This window comes from Liolophura sinensis, chromosome 8, assembly GCF_032854445.1.
Source record: "Liolophura sinensis isolate JHLJ2023 chromosome 8, CUHK_Ljap_v2, whole genome shotgun sequence".
NCBI lineage: Eukaryota > Metazoa > Mollusca > Polyplacophora > Chitonida > Chitonidae > Liolophura > Liolophura sinensis.
In genome coordinates this window covers 29,079,561-29,088,914 of record NC_088302.1, presented here as the reverse complement: position 1 = coordinate 29,088,914, position 9,354 = coordinate 29,079,561, and positions in this window count along the sequence as shown.

Below are 9,354 nucleotides of genomic sequence, written 5' to 3'. Positions count from 1 at the left end.
AATTTATATTCAGATCGCCATCATTCCGGCATCTGGTTTATTGACCATACATAGAGGTCATACCCTATTCAGGGCCATATTACCTTACCTTTAGAAGTCCGTCGCCCTGAATCGTATAAGCAACCCGCTGTTACACGCATCAGGTGTATATTCTCTTTACCCTAAAGTTATATACTGGGGATGTATCAATATACCATTTTTAGATCACCATAGCTGCATTCATCTTCAAATGACGGCGTTCACATCTTTGTTTTAAAACTTCTAAAAACGACAGTTTTATCCGTGTACAACTGTATAACAAAATTGAACATTTACACTTTTGTGTACATTAGAGGTACAGTTTTTTTTCCCTTTTCTTTCGCTCTTTCTCTCTCGCTCAAGTGGTAGTATAAAAGGTGTAGACGTTCGGTCTGAATCTGCTGAACCGTTGTGATGGAGGAAGGATTTCTCCGTGATGGATAAAGGTTTTCTCCGAGGATATTAACTTTTTCCTTTGCGAGTTTCTCCGCGCTGGAAAAATTTTCTGTGAGCGGAGGAAAGGGTTTTCTTCGGGGTGAAAACATTTCATCCGCGTGGGAGGGAAGGTTTTCTCCGCGGTGGTTAAGGTTTTCTCCACGTCAGGAAGATTTCCTCCGCGCGGTGGCAAAGGTTTTCTCTGCGGTGGAACATTTCCTCAGCGCGGTGGCAAAGAATTTTCTCCACGGTGGAACATTTGCTCAGCGTGGTGGCAAAGGTTTTCTCCGCGGCGGAACCATTCTCTCTGTGCGGTGGCAAAGGTTTTCTCCGCGGCGGAACCATTCTCTCTGTGCGGTGGCAAAGGTTTTCTCCTCGGCGAAACCATTCTCTCTGTGCGGTGGCAAAGGTTTTCTCCAGGGTGGAAGCATTTTCTCTGCGCAGTGGCAAAGGTTTTCACCTGGGTGGAAGCATTTTCTCTGCCCAATGACAAAGGTTTTCTCCTGGGTGGAAGCATTTTCTCTGCCCAGTGGCAAAGGTTTTCTCCTGGGTGGAAGCATTTTCTCTGCCCAGTGGCAAAGGTTTTCTCCTGGGTGGAAGCATTTTCTCTGCCCAGTGACAAAGGTTTTCTCCTGGGTGGAAGCATTTTCTCTGCACAGTGGCAAAGGTTTTCTCTTCGGCGGAACCATTCTCTCTGTGCGGTAGCAAAGGTTTTCTCCTCGGGGGAAACATTTTCTCTGCGCAGTGGCAAAGGTTTTCTCCTCGGTGGAAGCATTTTCTCTGCGCAGTGGCAAAGGTTTTCTCCTCGGTGGAAGCATTTTCTCTGCGCAGTAAAGGTTTTCTCCTCGGTGGAAGCATTTTCTCTGCGCAGTGGCAAAGGTTTTCTCCGCGGTTGAATCATTTTCTCTGCACAGTGGCAAAGGTTTTGTCCTCGGTGGAAGCATTTTCTCTGCGCAGTGGCCAAGGTTTTCTCCTCGGTGGAAGCATTTTCTCTGTGCAGTGGCAAAGGTTTTCTACGGGGGAGGAAACCGACATGACACTTACAATCTCAATTTGAGGTACGTGGATGGCATTTTTGATTTTCAGACGACATGCAGACAAAACGTTTGCAGTATAACTGCGGAGAAACTGAAAAATAAATGATCACACAATCCAATAATCGCTCGACCCTCAAACCCAATGATTCCTCTACGTCATATAACTGAAAAATTGTAAAGTACGACGTTAAAGCCAAGGCATCTATTCATTTCATCTCAACTAAACAAAGTAACAAATCAGTTACGAGAAGGATGGCTGTTATACGACAAAGTTCCGGGTGTAAATTGCGTACAGTTTATTCTGCAGTATTAACTTGTTACACTTCTATGTATATCAATGCTTCTTATCAAATTGTACACCAAATATTGCTTGTTTGGTAAATCATAGCTTTTCTAGATGGGAGACAACTCTTCACTTACTCTGTGTTTGAAGCATGCCGCAGTCACGTCCCTTGAATTACAATTTCGTGTAAAATATCAATAGTGATGACTAAAACTTGTATATTACTATGAAACGAGAAATTGTTGCTTAGTACCTAAGTTGTTATAATTACTAATATACAACTACGGTGTTTAACATTTAGGCAACTCGGTATATTTGAGATCGACTGTTTCAGATGCGCCCAAAATATGTGTTTTTACGCCATACTCAAGAATATTTCGCTTATATGACGGCGGCCAGCACTATGGCGGGAGGAAACCGGGTAGAGCCTGGGGCACACCCACGAGCAGGTTGCTGGCAGACCTGAATTCAGATGTACGACATATTGACGATTTAGAATGTACGTCAAAGTTGCTGCTTACGTAACAAAGTGCATCTGAAAATAATGTGGATTACGTCACACTACTGCAGCAGTACAAAAGAGAAATACTCATACTTTACTCGAAAGGCGAGGTGGCGAGTTTTAGCTTACCTGAACTAATGACTGGCAAAGGAACAGCAGACGAAACTAGTTCCAGCTGAGTTCTGTATCATGGGGATTTGTAGTCACTGAATCAATATGCTGTCCCTGGCCAATGCACGGTAAAAACCAGTCAACCCATTACCCATTAGTTACCGTAAACTACAAATTTTCACGACTTCCTCTTGTGTATCGGGATCAATGTTAAATTAAATTTTTGGATGACGTCATTTTCGACCATTGACGAAAAAAAGGGTTAATTAAGTAATAATAAAAAATATGCCTCAAAAATGAAAAAAGATTTTTTCCTTATTTTTGGTTAATATATTTCTTCATTTTAATCTTGATTTTATAGCACATTTTTATGTATCCTTTGAACGTAGTACTAAAATTTTTCTTTTATTTTTTTTTCTTGTGTCCTCAATGTAACATAGTCTTGACCTGTACATTATAACATGCAGGCATTCGGATACTTAAGAATAAAGAGCTGTTACATATAAACTATCATAAGATAGTGTGCATAGCCATTTACAAATACAAACCTATAGACAAACTGTTGAAGTTTTGCATAACCCCTATATTTCATATTTTATTTCTGGACTGGACTCAATCGCCGGACTCTGCCAGGTTTTCCCCCACCATAATGCTAGTCGCCGTATAAGTCAAATATTCTTAAATACGGCGTAAAGCACAAATAAAATATATAAATAAATCACTGGGCTTAAGCTGACACACAGCTATTACACATCTTATTTTCCACTTTCCTCAACAAATGTTGCTTAAAGAAAGACAACATAGGAAGTCTCCCAGGTAAGTCAGCAAACAGTGAAAGGCAGTTTTATGACATAAGTCTAATATATGTAGGCCTACACACAAAACTTTATGTTCTATTAAATGTTAATATTTACAATCAAATAAATACTAAGATGTCTGCGGTCACTGTTCGTTGTATGTATCTGCATGCGTGTTGTATTATCCTTTGAATACTAAGCCTGTAAGACCTGCAAGTTTTGACTGAGCACCAATGATCGCTAGACCATTTAAGAAGAGCACAGAGGTTCACTCATGACGTTTTCACAAGAAAAGCGTCAAATGCCACAAAACACATGCATGATCCTAAATATCAAACTCTCACAAATGATGTTCAAATCGTGTAGAACTCTGAAATAGAGTCAATGTACGCTGTTGTGTACGTAGAACTAATTTAGTGTCAAGCTGGTCGCCGTCGTATAAGTGAAATATTCTTGAGTACGGCGTAAAACACCAGTCAAATAAATAAATAAATAAATAAATAAATAAATTTAGTGTCAATATCCATCCTCAAAATGATAAGGATAAATTCGTATCCAAACATTTTTGCAGTTTAGCATGGAGCTTTTGCTGTTGTGAGCTGAAATAGCCGTGTTATCAACTTTTCTTCAGAACTTACATTTTGTCTGTATTGCGCGTATGTTTTTGTATTGTTTCAGGCAAACAAGAATCGTGGCGTTCCTCGCTATATGCATATACTGAATTGCCTCAAGTATCTAAGCAAAGTTAAAAATTAAGAAGCAAATTGTTTAGTTAAAGGAAAACCATAAGACAAAACATCAAGAAAAACTTGAAGAACCAAAGTTTTGCAAAAAATCAAATTTAGATTTCAGAGCCGTTCTATTATATGAAAAGTTTGTACTCAATATTTAACTGTCCACCACCTTCTCATCCGCCCGTGAGCAGCTGCAAACTTCCCCCAGGGGATCTGCCCGTCTTAGAATATGTCCCTAGAAATCAAGATTCTGCTATTCAGTTTTCATTAGACGTCCTTAAAGAATGTCAAAACGGCTTTTGAGACTATTAAATTTGAAATCATTTTGGGCATAATAATGGTGACAAACAGGCTTTTCACATGTTTAGGTTCTGGAGAGGTATACTGAAATACTTACAAGTAGAGAACAGATGTAGACTGAAATAAGTACAAGTTTAGAAAAGATGTAGACTGAAATACTAACACGTATGGAAGAGATATAGACTGAAATACTTACACAAGTATAGAACAGATGTAGACTGAAATACTTACAACTATGGAACAGATGTAGACTGAAATATGTACAAGTATAAAACAGATGTAGACAAATACTTACAAGTATGGAACAGATATAGGCTGAAATACGTACAAGTACAGGACAGATGTAGACTGAAATACTTACAAGTATGGAACAGATGTAGACTGAAATACGTACTAGTTCAGAACAGATGTAGACCGAAATACAAGTATAGAACAGATGTAGACTGAACTACCTACATGTGCAGAACGGATGTAGACTGAAATACATACAAGTATAGAACAGATGTAGACTGAAATACTTACAAGCATGGAAGAAATGTAGACTGAAATACTTACAAGTATAGAACAAATGTAGACTAAACCACTTACAAGTATGGAAGAGATGTAAACCGAAATACAAGTCTAGAACGGATGTAGACTGAAATACTTTTGATCACATCTAGTATATCTTAGAAAAACATACATAACCTCTAGTTCCAGGTGCCAAAATGTTTTTCAGTCCTATGATTTTGGGGCATGTTTGCAACTAAAAAAAAAGCTTAGGTGAGTGAACTTCAAGTCACACTCCTAAAAATATTTTGTTAGGAAAATATTTGCCAATATATAAGGATTAAGAAAAAGGTAGGAGTGCGGTTGTTGAATAGCGTTTGTTTCGAGAATAGTTAATAAACTATGAACTCACCATTGCCATCTTTACCCTGTGTTTAATTTTAGTACTTGTGATCTTTTTGGGTGTTACTAAATTATGAAATTTGCATGATGGTGATATTTTTGAGCATTAAATCACCTTGTGCATTAATATTGGTGTATTATGACGAAATTATCATTTACTGTACATTTTCCATCAAAGCAATAAGGTAATTAAAAGAATATCGATTCAATCAAGTATGAAAGTGTTATAATAGCACAGTATTGTGGTAGGTCTTAATTATATCTAATATATACCCCACCCCTCCCCTGTTCTTATTGACATGTTACTTCACCAAGACATTAAGTACATTAACTTTGTACCTTTGCTATTCAGATGGTGACTATATATGTACCTCTGACTTTCATATTTTACTGTAGAACATTTTACGTCTGCTAACTCACGACAGAGTGCTCGGTCCATGGATACTAGAGATGGAATTGTCTGCATACACCTTACAAGCACAGCATTTATATTGAATATATATACATACAATTCATGAGAAAGTGTGTACATTTGCCCTTAGAGGTATGTGAAAGGAATAAAAAATTGAACATATGTAAAATATTTCTTTATTCAGTATGCGAACACAAACTTCTTCTTGGATATACATAGGCTATTCGTGGTATACATGGGCGGCATATTTACAGCCAAGATCGTATGCCTTCTCAGTGCTCGGTTGGAAAATATAGTAGTTCGCCTTACTTTGGAAATTATATATTGGGTGATATTCGAATATAAACAGGCGACATTTGAATTTAGGAAATAAGTCAAATCTGCGAATAAAATAACATATTATTCACAGGTCAAACCAAGATAGGTACATTGGACATTGTCTGAAGGTTTGGTGTGCTAAGTAAGCCTGCTATTGTCTTCATCAATAACCTGATCATTGCCGTTGCGTGATGAATTAATGGTACTATGGAGTTAAACATGCATGCACCAATCGGCGGTGTATATATCAAATATTGTTTATGATACTAGAGTTAAACATGCACCAATCGGCGGTGTATGTGTCAAATATTGTTTAAATGAATATTTATCAGCATGTTAAAATTGCAGTATAAGCTTCATTGGTTTATCTGTTTATCAATTTTTTTAAAGAGTAGAGGATTGGTTTGTCAGCTTGTAAGAAAATAATGTTTTGCCCCACTTTCGATATGGCGTTGTAATGTATTATAATGTTGGGTTACATGTATAACTGTGGAACTATAACTTAACACTGTGCATGGTATGAAAGACACGCAAATTGGATTCCTATATACGCTAATGAAATTCCGACTGTCTGGCAAATTTCATTGTGGCTCTATGTATACAGCTGATGGTCTGGTTGCCATCAAATGAATGAAGCCAACTGGACACTGTCTATGTGAATTGGTCATGGTTTTGATAGGTTTGTGATAAACCATTCTTTGGTCTGGTATACACCACTATGGCTCAAAGTACAGTGTGCTGCTCTACAATGGCTGCAAACGGTCTGTGTGTAAATGGCCGCCTGAGATCACGTGATTTACTCTCTTCCCGGGACAGTCACCCCACCCCACCCCATCCGCCTAATCCTCGGTATTGTTCTCATACGGAAAACTGGCGTGAGACGCCAACATCTGTAGGAAAGTACCATTCTCGCATCGTAAAGGAGAGAAAAATGGCGGCAAAAAATGCTTCGTGTTTCTATAAACGTTTCCGGACAAAATATCAATACATCAGTCTGAAGGAATAGGGCTCGTATCGGGAATTTTCTTGACTATTCTCCGATCATCTGTATAGTGTAGTGCCGTCGGTTCTAAATCACACGTATACCGTATTGATTAAAGCGGGTAAACGATTCTATAGAGCTCTCAACCTTATGCTCTTTTGAATGGGGCGAGCGTTTTTCCTTCAACTCGATTTGTTAATTATTCAGGCTGGATAAACATGAGCCCATCCTCCCAGATGCCCTTATGTGGCGTCATTGTGGTGAAAACACCCAGCACATTTCCATTTTCTAGTTTTCGATAAACAGCGATTACCAAAACAAAAAAGGAACAACGGCTGTTAACTGAGTTGAACAATTAAAGCTGCATACATAAGTAAATGTTCACTTTGCATGAAGAGCATTGGTTGTCGTGTGCGTGCATTTATCAGTGACCAGACGTATGTTTGTGTTAAAACATTACATCTGTATACTGTACATTTCAGGGCATCTGACAACCGACACGAAGAGATATTATTAAATATATATGCATTAAAAGTGAAAGAAAGCTAAAATAAAGCGAACATCAGTGACAGGACCTTTGAAATTATACCTGACGCTACCTAGCTTTATGCTTCTTTTTGTAAAGTTTCCCCCACTGAATCATTAAATACAATCAAATGTTTTAGCTCAAAGGTGGGTTTTATGGACAATATTTAAATTAGTTTATGATAGTGATATCACACCGAGTTTTTTTTGCTTTTGTTTTTGGCGTTAATTAGAAACAAATTCTTGTGAACTTTACAAGTGTGATGTGCGTCCGTACACACGAACGAATCATTCCACCAGAAAACAGTTTTGGGACGGAAAAAGGTTTGTGACGACATTGAACATTTAACGTGGTTGCGAAGCCCACAATCTGACTGCAGGTTATGCATAGAAAGAAAATCCGCTCTTGAGCGCACATTTGTACCCATTTTATATCAGAAGTATAGCCAATCCAACATGGTCGCAAGGCGCAATTGCACGGGAAAAAGACACCCAAATTTCTCAAAATGAAATGGGAAATAAATCTGCAAACAATGTAAAAGTACAGGCTGGTATATTCAAAGACAAAATCAGCCGATTCGGTGAAGTAGGAAAGACAAGATCAATGTCCAGGGCGTATAATTTGTATTTACTTTTTGAATCGTAATACTCAACACGCAATGTATGATCAAAGGCCCTTTGATACCAGCTGTTCATTTTCACGCTTGACGATGTTATTCAGTACAAATTACCATATGTCTCTCAGGTTTTAGTGGATTAAATACACAGTTATGTATATAGAGAGGTACATGTCCCCTTTGTATTTGCTGTTAAGAGTTTTAATCTTAACCAATGAGAAATTGCGCGCAAAGGCGTTTAAATGTTTTGTGAATACGTTATTTTTGACGAATATAGATTTAGAAACAAGACACATAATTCTAACCAGCGTCACAATACTATAGATGTGTATGGCATATATATCTGGGCTCTTTTCGGTTCTTTGTGCATCAAAATGAGGATAGTTCGGTTCTACGTGTAGTTTTATATATTCCAAACGTATGCTTTTCTTAACCACATATATAGCTGTTAGGGCCATTTAATTAACTTAATGAGTATGCTTTTTGTGTTTTTTTTGCCAAGTTGTTTACCATGATCATTTTGCTTCGCATATGAAATGTTCGCGCGTTATTATAAACTCACATTCATATCACCCATCTCATTTCAATAAATAATGTAATTTAAGCAGAGAACTTCATTAAGGCACTTAGCGAAATGAAATCAAATAACGGTGTGATGAATACAAGATAAACGATGTGCACTTTATTACAAGTAAATAATTTAAGCGTTCGATCGACTTACACAACTACACAACGGTTTGGCGACAAGCCGTCGATTGGCTCACGATACAGTGGCTAGTGCATGTAGCTTATGTGGTTATCTTTGCACACGGTAAATAACGGTTTGTCTAATATAACCGATGTTATAACCTCCTTAAATATCGCAACAGAATGAAAATATCCAGGCTGATTATACGTGGATAAAAGCCAGAAGAAAGTCTGTCAGTCATTCTGAATATAACGGGCAGATGGCTGTCAGTTAGATTATGGATGACGATCCACTAAGTTGTCTGCTATGTAGAAGATGCCCTTCTGGTTAATCGCATACATGGACGATGTCCTCTCTAATGTAACCGAGAATATAAAACTGTCAGTCTACGTACAATGATGGCCAGATCGGACGAGCTAAGGGATAATTATAAAATTATTAGTCCTTTGCCCATTTCTAAACAGTTTCACGTTATGTGCTTATTGCTGTTTTTCAATTTTGTCCCACACGTCAGTTGAAATTGCTCCGTGGTAATTTGATTATTGAAACAATGCAGTTATTCCCTGTGCAGGGCAAAAATCCGGGTCATTTTTATGCCCTTTCCCTTTTGGGCAATTTTCCCCACTGCATGAGTGTCGGAGTTATTAGTAGCTCAGATGTTCCAGGGGTTAATACAATAAAGAACACAACATCATAACTAAGGA